This window comes from Arachis ipaensis, chromosome B09, assembly GCF_000816755.2.
Source record: "Arachis ipaensis cultivar K30076 chromosome B09, Araip1.1, whole genome shotgun sequence".
Lineage (NCBI taxonomy): Eukaryota > Viridiplantae > Streptophyta > Magnoliopsida > Fabales > Fabaceae > Arachis > Arachis ipaensis.
In genome coordinates, this window is record NC_029793.2 from 80,535,957 (window position 1) to 80,549,231 (window position 13,275).

Genomic DNA, 13,275 nt, shown 5'->3' on the forward strand with positions numbered 1-13,275 from the left:
TTGAAGTTCAGTTTAATTAACAAAGATAACAACTATCATTCATGTTTGAGTTTGATAACTCCTGAGTTACTGATTTCTTAACCAAGACCAAAAGGAGAAAAATAAATCTACTGGAATAAAAATGCCTTCAGATGGGAATAACAATAATGTAAATAAAAGAAAAGCAATAATAAACTGAAATACCTCAAATAACATTAATTCAAAAGAGTAATCTGTAACATGGAAGAATTCATAAATTAAATTGCAACATCAAATAACCAACTAAAGTAATGGAATGAATAAAGAGTAAAAGGGAAGCTTAAAGTAAAGGAACATTGAACCTGGGATCGAGAGTCACTCCTAAAACTAAGAGAAATCCTAAATCCTAATCCTAAGAGAGAAGAGAGAGGAGAGAACCTCTCTCTCTAAACTAAATCTAAATCATGAAAACTAAACTAAAGTGGTGTCTCCCTGAATGGATGCATTCCCCCACTTCATAACCTCTGGTCTATGCCTTCTAAACTTGGATTTGGGCCAAAAAGGGCTTCAGAATTCGCTGGGAGTGTTTTTTGCAATTTCTGGTGCATGGCCTCTGTCATGCGTCTGCGTGGGTCACGCGGTTGCGTCATTCGGAGTTTTCCTTGTCACGTGGTCGCGTCAGTCATGTGGCCGCGTCGCTGCTTCTTCGCGCTTGGCATGCAGTCGCGTCACCCATGCGATCGCGTGGATGCCAGTTTCTTCAAAAACTCCGTTTTATGCTTTCCTTCCATTTTTGTATGTTTCCTTTCCATCCTTTAAGTCATTCCTGCCTTAGAAGATCTGAAACTACTCAACACACTAATCACGGCATCGAATGGAAATAAAGGTAATTAAAATAATTAATTTTAAAGCATAGGAAACATGTTTTTCACATACATCATATAATAAGGAAGAGAAAGTAAAACCATGCAATTAATATGAATAAGTGGGTGAAGGATTGAATAAATCACTCAAACTAAGCACAAAATATATCATAAAATATGGGTTTATCAGGGCACCATGGGAGCTGAGCGCGCATCAAGACAAGGAGGGGTAGTGCTCAAAAATTCGAGCGTAGCGTTCCCTTTTGCCAACTTTCTCGTGCTTCTCCTTGGGAAGAAGACTTAGCAAGAGGCAGCGTTCACATTTAGAACGCAACGTTCACTTAGTGAATGCTATGGAAAAGGGGCTGCTAGGCAAGAGAGTTTGGCACAAGGGGAGCCAAGAGTGAACGTAGCGTTCACAAAACCCAACTGAACGCTCCCCTGGGCGCTGACCCATGCCTCCAACCCAACTTGAACCAAAGCCAACCGGACCCATCTTTCTTCAAATCCAAAAACCAAAATGCCCACTCCAAGCTTTGAAGACCAAAATAGAAAGTGTATAAATAGGAGTTAATTCAATTGGTAGAGGACCTTTAGCTCATTTTTAGTTTTCACTTTTAATTTTCATTTGTTTTGAATTTGGGATTTGGGAATTGGATCTAGCTTTCTGTTTTTACTTTCTTTCTTCTGCAACTTCTACTTTTCTGTTTTTTTTTTTTTTTGTGGTTTTTGAATTGAGATTGAAGAGCTTTATTGATTCCAAATCTGAGAATCATCTTTGCTTTTCTTTCATATAGTTTTGGGAATTGGAGAATTGGATCTAAGTTTCTTTTGCTGTTTTTAATTTCATTTTCTTCTGCAATTTCTTTTCTTCTTGATCAAAGAGCAATTGAGATCTAGATCTGCTTTCTAATCTCATTACTTTTCTTCGATCTTCAATTTCTCTTTTATAATTTCATAATTGAGTTAAGCTTTCTTGCTGGTTGTTTCTTCAAGTAATTTTACATTTTTGTTTGGCAGCTGAGCTGAAATTATTCATCTCAGAGCTCTCTGATTTACTTTAGCTTGCGTTTTCTTGTTCAGATCTGAATCACAGTACCCAAATCCTTTTACTCTTCAAGCAATTTATATTTCTCAGCAATTTAGATTCATCAAATTTACATTTCTTGCACTTTAAGTTTTTGCAATTTACTTTTCTTGCAATTTAAGTTTCAGCTCTTTTACTTTCTTGTTCTTTAAGTTTCTGTAATTTACTTCTTCAGCACCTTTAGGTTCAGTTAATTTACCTTCTGTACTTTTATTTTCTTGCAATTTAGCTTCTGTTAATCAAAATCACTCAAATCATCAAATATTCGCTTAACTAAATTCATCACCTAACTAAAATTGCTCAATTCATCAATCCCTATGGGATCGACCTCACTCTTGTGAGTTATTACTACTTGATGCGACCCGGTACACTTGTCAGTGAGTTTTGTGTGGAATCGCTTTTCCCTCATCAATGACGCCTTAGAATCCTCTTGTTGTGCATACACATGCTAGATGTGTACGCATGATAGCAACGTCCCACGTTAAAGTCTTCACGTCCCATGTGCTTCTACCTCCCACGTTGAATTAGGGGTCATGCGTACACATGGGAGATGTGTATGCATGAGTAAGCATATTCCGCCACTTGTGCGTACGCATGGGTGATGCGTACATACGGCTTCCATTTTGGCGTTGGACGCCAATGCTCCCACGTTGGATGTTGAAGGACCTAGTGCCCCTGGGAGGGCATAGTTGGTTTGGCGTAGCATGCTTGCTCTCCCACGTTACACGGCTTTAACACTTTGTGTCCAGTGAGCTTTCTGCTTAATTCAGAGAGCTTTCTATTTGCTCCAGTGCCATGTACTTCTCGTATTTAATGACTCTTATCTTCTGTTTTTTCTTTGTTTCTTGTCAATTTCCTTCCAAATTCTCCTGTAATCAATGAATTTAACTAACTCAAAGTAATGCTCAATTAACCATTAAATCATCACTTATTTTTCAATAATTATTAGTTTATTAAATGGAATTCTACGACAAAAACACTAAAAATAAAAATGCATCAATGTTTATTGGTTGTTGCTATTCTCTTTTGCTGTAAGGGACTGAGCTAAGCAGTAGTTGGACAATCAATGCAATGAAAGTATAGCAACTTGGAAGGATTTGATCACCAAATTCTTCCCTCCTCAAAGGTAGCTAGACAAAGTTCAAAACAAACATTCAGACTTTCAGACAGCACGAAGGAGCGTCCCTCTATGAAGCTTGGGAGAGATATAAAGAGATGCTTCGAAAGTGCCCTCCAAATATGTTTGCCGGCTGGATCCAACTCCAGATTTTTTAGGACAGGATCACCCTTGCTTCCGGATCTCATTGGATAATTCAATTGGAGGATCTTTGCATATGAAGAAGACCACTGATGAAGCAATGGAGTTGATTGAAATGGTAGCCAACAATCAGTACCTCTATTCCTCTGAGATATCAATGAGGAAAGGAGTTATGGAATTAGATACCTTGGATACTATTTTGGCTCAGAATAAAGTCATGTTCCAACAAATCAATGCCATTACTTAACACTTAGGAGGGATGCAAGTTTCAGCTGTGATCACCCAACAGAGTTCCTATGGTATGAGTAGTGGAGCACCTCAAGTTGAAGGTTGGGAGTATGGACGATCCTCTATTGAGCAAGAAAATTATTTGAGGAATTCTTCTAGCCCATCCAACAATTATCCTTTCTCTAAGACCTACAATCCTAGATGAAAAAACCACCCTAATTTTGGATGGAGAAATCAAGGTGAAAGGCAACCCAATTTCAACCACAACCCTTACCAAAACACCTTCAACTACCAACCAACCAATCAAAACCACTTTCGAAACCCACAAAACATCCCTTTTAATTCTCAAAACAACTCTCACCAACAATAACCACCACCCACGCAACCATCTCAGGACTCTCAAAAGCTTTCAAATCTTGAACTTTCCATGGAGGAACTCTCCCAAGCCACAGTCATATTTATGAAGGAGATAAGGGCCAAGTTTCAGAATCAAGATGCTTCAATTAGAAATTTGGAGGTGCAAGTAGGCCAAATTTCTCAAAAATTAGCAAAACCCACTAAAGTATTCCCAAGTGACACAATTCCAAACTCCAGGAAAGAGTACAAAGCTATTTATTTGAGAAGTGGAAAGGTGGTGAAAAAAGAAATCAAGTTGGGTGCCACTGAGAAACAAGAGAAAGAGGCTCAAGAGGAAGCCAATCCTCTGGAGGAGCACTTGATCACAATCTCTCAGGAACAATCAATTCAAGTTTCAAAAGATCCACCAAAAGAGAGCATTTCAGTGCCTAAGTACAAGACTAAGATTCCATATCCTCAAAGACTCCGGGGGCAAACAAGGACAAGCAATACCTCCAAAATTTGGAGATATTCAAGTCACTGGATATCAATATTCCATTCATAGAAGCACTTGAATAAATGCCCCTATACGTTAAATTCATGAAGGAGTTGTTGTCCAAGAAAAGAAGCTTAAAGGGAGGCCAAACCGTGGTCATGACCAAAGAGTGCAGTGCAATTATTCAAAGAAATTTTTCAACAAAGAAGAAAGATCCAGAGAGTTTTCAAATCCCCTACACTATGACAACACCACCTTTGAGAGAGCATTATGTGATTTGGAAACAAGTATCAATTTGATGCCCTTATCTGTTATGAGGAGCCTACAAATTTAAAAGTTCAAACCCAAAAAAATAGCTCTATAAATAGCAGACAAATCAATAAAGCATGCACATGGAATAGTTGAAAATTTCCTGATTAAAATGAGAAATTTTTTTCTCCCAGTAGATTTTGTTATTCTTGATATGGATGAAGATGAGAATGCCTCCATCATTCTAAGGAGACCTTTTCTAGCCACTGGGAGAGTCCTTATTGATGTTGAAAATGGTGAATTAATGTTAAGGGTGCATGATAAACATTTAGTTTTTCATCTTTTCCAAACTATGCATCAGTCAAGTGAGGAGGAGAATTGCATGAAGTTTACACCAATTAATCCTAAACTCTAAAAACCCCCGAATGAAATAATTCGAAAGGGTCCACTTCCATGCTTGGGAAGAAAAGAAGAGAAAGAGAAGGTGCAGCAAGTTAAAAACACAAATGAGACTAACAAGAGTTTACAATCAAAGCCTCCTTTTGAAATCAAATAAGGAGGAAGCTCCCAAGAAGAAAGCACCTAGAGGATGGAGAAATAAGAAGATTCCGACTGAAGACTTCTCACTAAGGGAGAAAGTAGTTTTATCTTACCATCCATTGTTGCCATATATAGTGAACAAAATCCTCTCTCTTGAGCATATTGAGCTAATACATGAAGACACAGCGAGAAAATTCACAGTGAGAGGGAAGGAGCTGAAGCATTATGATCATCTTTCACCTTAGCAAGAAATAACCGTCAAGCTAGTGATGTTAAAGAAGCTCTTGTTGGGAGGCAACCTAAAGTTCGGTATTTTCGTTTCATCATTCTTTTGCTTTGTTTAAGGTTGTGTATGTGTTTCATGGATTAGGTTTGGTGTGTTACACCAACAGGATGTTTGCTTTTCACTAGGTACTTGGCCTAGTTTTACATTGATTGTGTCACATTAAGTTTAGTGTTCTCACACCAAGATTGGTGTTGCCACACTTCACCCATGCAAGATCCACCCCCATGCAAACACATTAGCAACCTATTTATTTTACATTGTTTTATCTTTCATTTTGTTTGGTTTTAATTTAGTTTATTTTATTTGAATAAGCCTCTATATTACTTGATTGCTTTCACTTGATCATCATATTTATCCTTATTTCCATCACCACTATTTTCTTATTTGTTCTTTCAGGACAAGCAACCAATCTAAGTTTGGTGTTGGAGGCTATGCTCTACATAGCCTTAAAGAAGATGAAGACAACAATGATGATTAACGTGGTATTGTTTTCTTTAAGCTTCCATCTCTCAATTCTTTTATGTGCTTTCTATTCTGTTTTCTATTTTCATGTTCTCTTATATCTTGTCCTGCCCGATGAACTCATTACTTGTAATGTCCTCTTAAACACTCTAATCACATGAAAAGAGTTGTTTGGATGGAGGAAAGTTGAATTTTATAAATAAATAACGTCCTCGTATGATAAATGGTGGTATATTACTTGTGATGATCATGAATTGAGCTAAATTATTGATGATCTTGTATGAAAGAGAAGAATGATTCCTTATGAGCATGAGGCCTAGAGAAGTATTATGAGACCTCTGAATAAACACAAAAAGATCCTGAAATTGAAAAAAAAAATAAAAAAGAAAGAAAGAGAGAAATGAAACAGAATAAAGAAAAGAAATCAAGATAAAGATCAAAGGTTGCAAAGCTCTGACATCAATGGGTAAAGAGGCCAGTTATGTGTCTGTGGTGTTGATTGTCCAAGGATAAGGCTCATGTGATTAGATCTGAAGGATGCTTCATCACCCAGTAACTTGGGCCAACTGGTCCGGGATTATCGATCGAAAATCCACCATCAAGAGTTCCCTTGAGACAAAACATGTAGAAGTCCAAAGAGGCTCTGGACATCGATGGCTAGGAATTTAAAGTCTTTAACTATAAGCTTGTGATGCAAATGTATCAAGGAGTGACTAGATTAATTAGATCCAAAGGGTGCCTTATCACCCGGTAACATGGGCTAACTAGCGCGGGATTATCGATCGAAAGCCCACAATCAAGAGTCGCCTTGGACATGGAGCATTTAGAGTTTTCAACCCGAAAAGCTCTCTGTTATAAGTAAAAGATTTAAGGATCAATCAAAAAATTTGCAAGAAAGGTCTCATAATATCATCCGAGCCTTAAGACTTAGGGATACTTCATTCCTAAGAATTCAAGATTCATTAAGAAGGAAGAGAATTAGTGACACTCACATGGTTTGCTAAACACACTCCTAAGCGGGACATGAGCTTTAAGAATGATTTAACCCCCTTTCATCTAAAACAATTCTTTTCTTTTCTTCTCTTTTGATTGAGGACAAGCAAAGTATTAAGTTTCGTGTTGTGATGCATTTGCATCTTTAGTATTTTTCCCATAGAATTTCATTCAAATAAACTAATTATTATTGCATGATAAGCAATGATTTCATGGTTAATTGAACAATACTTTGAGTTATTGTGCATTCATTGATTACAGTAGAATTTGGAAGAGAATTGGAAAAGATTAAAGAGAAAGAAGACGCTAGGAATCACTATGAGCAAGAAACGCAAGAGAGGAGGCAATCCAGAGAGTTCTCTGGATCAAATAGAGAGCTCTCTGGACACCAATTCATGAGGAAATCTTAGTCGAGCAACGTGGGAGATCAAGTGTGCCACGCCAAACCAATTGGGCCATCCCAGGGGCACTAAATCCTCTCAAGTGGGACGTAAGAACAAGGGCGTGGCACTTGAAGGTCAAAACAGAAAGCAAAGTTGTAGGAATTAGGCACAGCCGTCCAATTTGGGAGCATAGCCATCTAATGCCAAGACGGACGTCATGCGTACACATCTCCCATGCGTGCACACAAGTCATGAAAATTGCTAGGTTGTGTGTAAGAACCGCGACTAATTAATCGCCTAATTAGATAATTAATTACCCCAAAATAGAATCCGAAAAGTTAGAACGAGAATCAGAGGATTTAAATATGATTTTCGGACTCAGTGACTTTTTCTAAGTCAGAAAATGTATTTTATACAAAAAATCGTGAAAAATCGCGAACCGGCAGCCAAACCGGTTTAATTCTGCCTGGTGCTACGTGAGAAAAAGTGAAAACAGTCAAAAACCTTAGAAAAATATTAGAAATGGAAAACCGGGCATTAATTTTAAAGGTTTGGCCCAAAGTTGGGCCAAACGAGTTAAAAATGCTAACGGGTTGGACCGGGCCCAAGTTGGGTCCAAGCCCAACATATATAAACACTTAAGTGAACCCTTTCACTCTCATAAACACACACACTCAGCAACAAAGAAAAGGAGGAAGAGGAAGAAGAAGTACTATTCATCTTCAACTTCCCAAGCCCATATCTTGAGCTACAGAGCTCCGATCGCCGCACTATTTGCGGCTACGCGTTTCTTGCGAAGAGCTCTACAAAACCCACCTAAGAAACTGGTAAGGAAAGCTCGAATCCTTCTCAGTTCTTCTCTTCAAAATTTTGAGTTTTAGGGCTTTTGATTAAGTGAAGTTTTGTGATTTTGGGGTGTTTATGTACACTCTAGCCTTTGATTAGCATTGCGTTTGGCTTCCAAAATTGTCGGGCAAGGTAAGAGCTCTTGAAATATTTGTAAGATTATGATTAAATTGAGCCCTAGGTTGATTAGTAATGATTTGTGTGCATATAGCTTGATTATTGTCAGTTTGGAAGCTTTTGGTGATTGTTGGTGCTTGATTGAAGTTGATTGGTAGCTTGGATTGTGGTGGAAAGCTCAACTTGTGCTCTTTTGGGGTTTTGGTATATAATGGAAATCAGCCAAGGTATAATTTCGGTTTTCTCTATGTAATATATAATATTCATGGACACTTAGGCTAGTGACTCATAGGATAGGGTTGAATTAAATGGTTGTTGAGTTGTTGAATGATGATGTATGATGATTTATGATGGGTTGATGAATTTGAGTAATTATGATGATTGATGATGATGAATGATTGTGTGGATTGAAAAGTGAATAGTAATAATTTATGTGATGTTGAGATTGATGAAATGGTAATGTGGTTGGAAAATGTGAATGAGGATTGATCATAATGTTATACATTTGATGTTGAGGTTGAGGATAATGAAATGTGAAGGAAAAATTTGTAAGAATGGTGCAATATGTTATAAAGGGTAAGTTTTGATGAAAAATGGAGTTTGGAATGGTTTTATTGGGTTTGGTTGGTTTGATGTGTGAAAATTTGGAAATTGGTAATTTGTGAACTTTTGGTGAAATGGGAATTTGGTGAACTTTGTCTGATCATAACTCATGCCTCAGTCTTCAAAATTTGTTGAAATTTATTTAGAATTAAAGTTCATTGAAAACTGTTCAAATTGATATAAAGTTTGTAAAATTTGAATTTTTGTAGAGGAATTTATGATCATTCAAAGTTTGGTGTCAAAATCTAAAATTCTGCAAAGTTGCAGAATTTTGTGATTTCTAGTATGTGCGCACGCACAGCCTTGTACGTACGCACACTCCTGCGAAATTTTAAACCTGTGCGCACGTACAGACCTGTGCGTACGCACACGCAGGGGAAGGCTTCCTTTTTAGAGCGCTAGCACAGGCCTGTGCGCATGCACAAGTTGGGAAGGGCAGTCTGTTGAGGACGCTAGCACACCTTGTGCGAGCAAACAGAACTGAAAATTTTTGCACTTGTGCGTATGCACACCTCTATGCATACGCACACGTTTTAAAACTTCTCCTGAGAGTGCGCACACACACCCCTGTGCAGACGCACACGCCCTGTTTCTCAAACTTAAACTTTGTTTTCAACTATTTCACCTTCCCAATAAGATTGTAAGCTTCTGTGACACCATTTTGAGACTCTTGGGCTTAATTTTGGGTATGAGAACATGGGAAAGAACCTAAGAGATTTAGTTGATATTATATTGAAAAATTAGAAAACGGAGGCTTAGGTTTCTGGTGTACTGAGGATGTATTTGATGGCATGTGAAGGTGGATTAGAATATGAAATGAGAACTGATGAACTGCTGAGTTCGGAATTGAAATGTGAATTGACAGTAGTTGAGATGAGTCGAGGACTCTGAATGGAAATGTTGATTTGACAATGGTTGAGATGAGTCGAGGATTCGAATGTACAATGATGGATCATTGATGTATTGAAAATATTTTCTGAAAAACCACTTAACTACTATTTTATACTGAGATTGTTGAGACGTTATGCGCCCGATAGGGACGGTGGTTAATCCCGCCTGTCGAGGTAGCGGCAGCGGCGTAAGGACGGTGGTTAATCCCGCTTACATTGAGATGTGAGGTCTGTGGCAAGAGTATCCCGCTCGCATCCCTTCGGATCAATAGAGTGTGCAGGCATAAAATCCTGGACGGTGATCCAAGCACCATATCTCGGGGATTCCCAATAATGATTCCGAAGGGCGACATCTCCATGGAGATGTGTCGGGTTAGCAGTTGAACCGATAATGTGATATCACAGCCAATAGGACAGGCATTCATCATGTGCATCTTCTATCTTTTTGTTTGCTTTGCCGACTTGCAATTGTATGCCTAACTGGATAACATGCCTAATTGCTTACTTGAATTACTTGCCTTATATGCTTCTACTTGTGTTTTACTTGTATTGAATTTATCTGTGTTTTCTACTGGGATTGAGGAAGTTCAGAAGGCGGTAGCGATGGGATCGCATGGATGATATGTTGGTGAAGGCTGTGGGACAGCAGAGACTGTTAGATTAGAGAATCCTTTAAGTTAGATTACCCATTTTATACTGCTAAGGCTTTAATTTGAATTGAGGTTTAAATTATGATTTATTGTTTTAGTATGCTTTAAGATAAATCTTGTGATGGATATGAAGTCTAGGACTGCCTCTGGCGTCCCGGGGTCTTATATCCTACATCACTGGGCACTGTTACCATACTGAGAACCTTTGGTTCTCATACCATATTTCTATTGTGTTTTTCATATGTAGGTCGCAACCCACCTCGGTGAGTTGCTGGGATGGTGACAGAAGCGGAAGATCCTGTTACTCCTGGAGTCATTTTGATTTATTTTGCTTATTTAGCTCTAACTTTTGTATTTTTCTTTGCCTAGAGGCTTGTATTTGAAAGAGAAAAACTTGTATAAGTTGATTTTACTATCTAGTTTCTGTATAGTCTGTATATAGCTAGCTGGCTTAAACTTCGCGAGTCGTGGCTAGATTCTCATGGTATTATACTATTATCTTTTGTTATATTATACCCATATCTTGTGCTTTAAGTTGGAAGCTTCGTTAGTACGTTTTGCGCTTTTCAAATCCTGTTTTTGAGCTATATCCTTCATCGGGCTTCTAGATTATATTATTCTTTCTATATATTATATGTATGAGCTTAGAACTGTCGTAACCTTTGATTAACCTCTGCTTTAGGACGCGAGGTAAAGCTTAGGCTAATTGAGGTGTTACATTGTGCATACACATCACCATGCGTACGCGTAAGTTGCACGATTTGCCAAATTATGCGTACGCATCTCCCATGCGTATGCATGACGCCTAGTTCGCGTCTCACGTGAGAATTCAGCCGTGGATGCCTGAACCAAAATAGGAAGCATTTGAAAAAAAAATTGCCTAGCCGTGGCTTGTGAAAATTTGGCATGGCACATGAGGACTTAAACAGAACCTATCCAACCTAAATTGAAGGGCACACGTTGCACACATGAGGGGCACGTCCCATGCACCAATTGGGTCACCTCCCAGGGGCTTTAATTCATTTCCCAAGTCTCCTAATTCTTCAAGACTTAAGTGATTCACTCAAAGGTTCAACTTAAGCCCACTAATAGCATTGATTGAGGATTACAAGGAGAAAAAATCCAAAGCTTGGCTAGAAAAAAGCATGAATTAGTTTGATTTTATTTTATTTTAGGTTGATTCTGTTTTAAGTTTTGAATTTGAATTTTTTTTAGGTTAGTATTTAAGGAGAGAAGTTAAACGTTTTGAGGGCTCTCTTCCTCTTCGGCACTTTTTACTTTTCAGAATTTTAGATTTTCTCTGAAGACATGAGCAACTAATCTCTTTGGTTAAGGTTAGAAGCTCTATTGATTCCTATAGACTAATAATCTAGCTTTTCTACCTTTGATTAACACATTAATATTTTCTTAAGAAAAAGTTTTCGTTCTTTATTCAAAGGATTTGAATGTGTTGAGAAACAATTCTTCTCTGACCTGGATTCTTTTAATTTATTGAGAAAGTTAATTAATTGAATTAAGCTTGAAAACTTATTTTCACAATTCTTAGGTTTTAAAACTAGACTTAATAAGTGACATCGAATCAACTAGGAGAGATTCTTATAAATTAGTAAACGTGCTTCAACTATTTTCTTAAGTAATTGACTAAGGAATTTGCGATTAATTAGGTTAAAGGAAAATTGAATCACCAAAAAATTGGGGTTTGATTACTTATAATTTGTCATGGATGTATCTTTGTATAACAAAGTGGAAAGTAAAAATATTGGTTCAGAAGTCTCAACATCTCGAAAACTTTAACTCTTTAAATCATATTATCTTTTCAATACCTACTGTTTGCCTTTGTTTACTTCACTCCTTATGTCAAAGCTTTCTAAAATCTTAAATTTTAATTATCTGACTAGAAGAATTAATTGACTATTATTTACTTAATCCTTTCTAAAAGGATAATCTATTTCCGTAATATTATTTGATTATCGGATGTACTTAGTAGTAATTTGTAGTTTAAAAAATCTGCATCAACTACATCACACGTTTTCGTACTTAGTACTAATAGCTCTGTGGCAGGGCAGCTTGCCTAGGACGTAATTATTTAATGCAATTATGTATGGTTCCATATAACATAATGAAAAAATGGACATATAGAATCATTTTTCAACTCCATCTTGAGAAGTTATCAAGTTAATTAGGTGTAAGACTAATTATTGATAAGTAATTAATTTAGTAATATTTTTGCAAGAAAAAAAAATCTGTAGGACCTCATACATTTATATTATTTAATCTTTCTATATTATTATTATTGTTGTTATTATTGTGAGAGTAGTGACTTTTCAACTCTTCTTAGATCAGAGTTCAAATGCTACAACTCTACTTTAGGCTGTTCTTAAATACGTACGTTAATATGTTGTGTTATATATTACATATAAAGTGTTGATAACTTGATACACACTATTTTTTGTTTCAAAACTTTAATTATAAGTAGTTAAAAAGATAGTTGAGTTCACCTAGAATAAAAGTGGAAAATGTAACATAATTCGTAATAAAAAGTAACCATATAAATAATTATTAGGTGAATTTTGCTTAATTTGCCATGGCTTCGTCTTGATATGAGAAGAAGCACTTCTAATAAAAAGACGTTCACGGTGGGACTCGAACCCACAGTCTCCCGCTCCGGAGGCGAGCGCCTTATCCATTAGGCCACGCGAACACCTCCATCAATCCTTTTCTAAAGTTTATATATTTAAATAGAAATTAAGGGCTTTAAAAGACAAAAATCATAGAAAAACCTCTTAAATATTCTCAAACATAATTATACAGTAGGAAAGATGTTCACATATACCTGTGCTCTTTTTAAAATATGATATTCCAATAACTTTAATCATTTAGATATAATAAAAAATATACAAGATCCAGATTTGACAGATGAAACACACATGGACATGAAGTTTGGGCGGAGCATGTAGACATGCAACCTTTTTTTTCTTTTAACAAGTTTTTTAGTTGTCAGCTTGTCCTCATATGCAAGTTTAAAAAGCC

At 36.9% G+C, this 13,275-nt stretch overlaps 1 non-coding gene across 1 annotated transcript; it reads right to left on the minus strand.

Moving 5' to 3' along the window:
- TRNAR-CCG lies at window positions 12,874-12,946 on the minus strand. Its single transcript has one exon. It is a non-coding gene; the product is annotated as a tRNA-Arg (tRNA).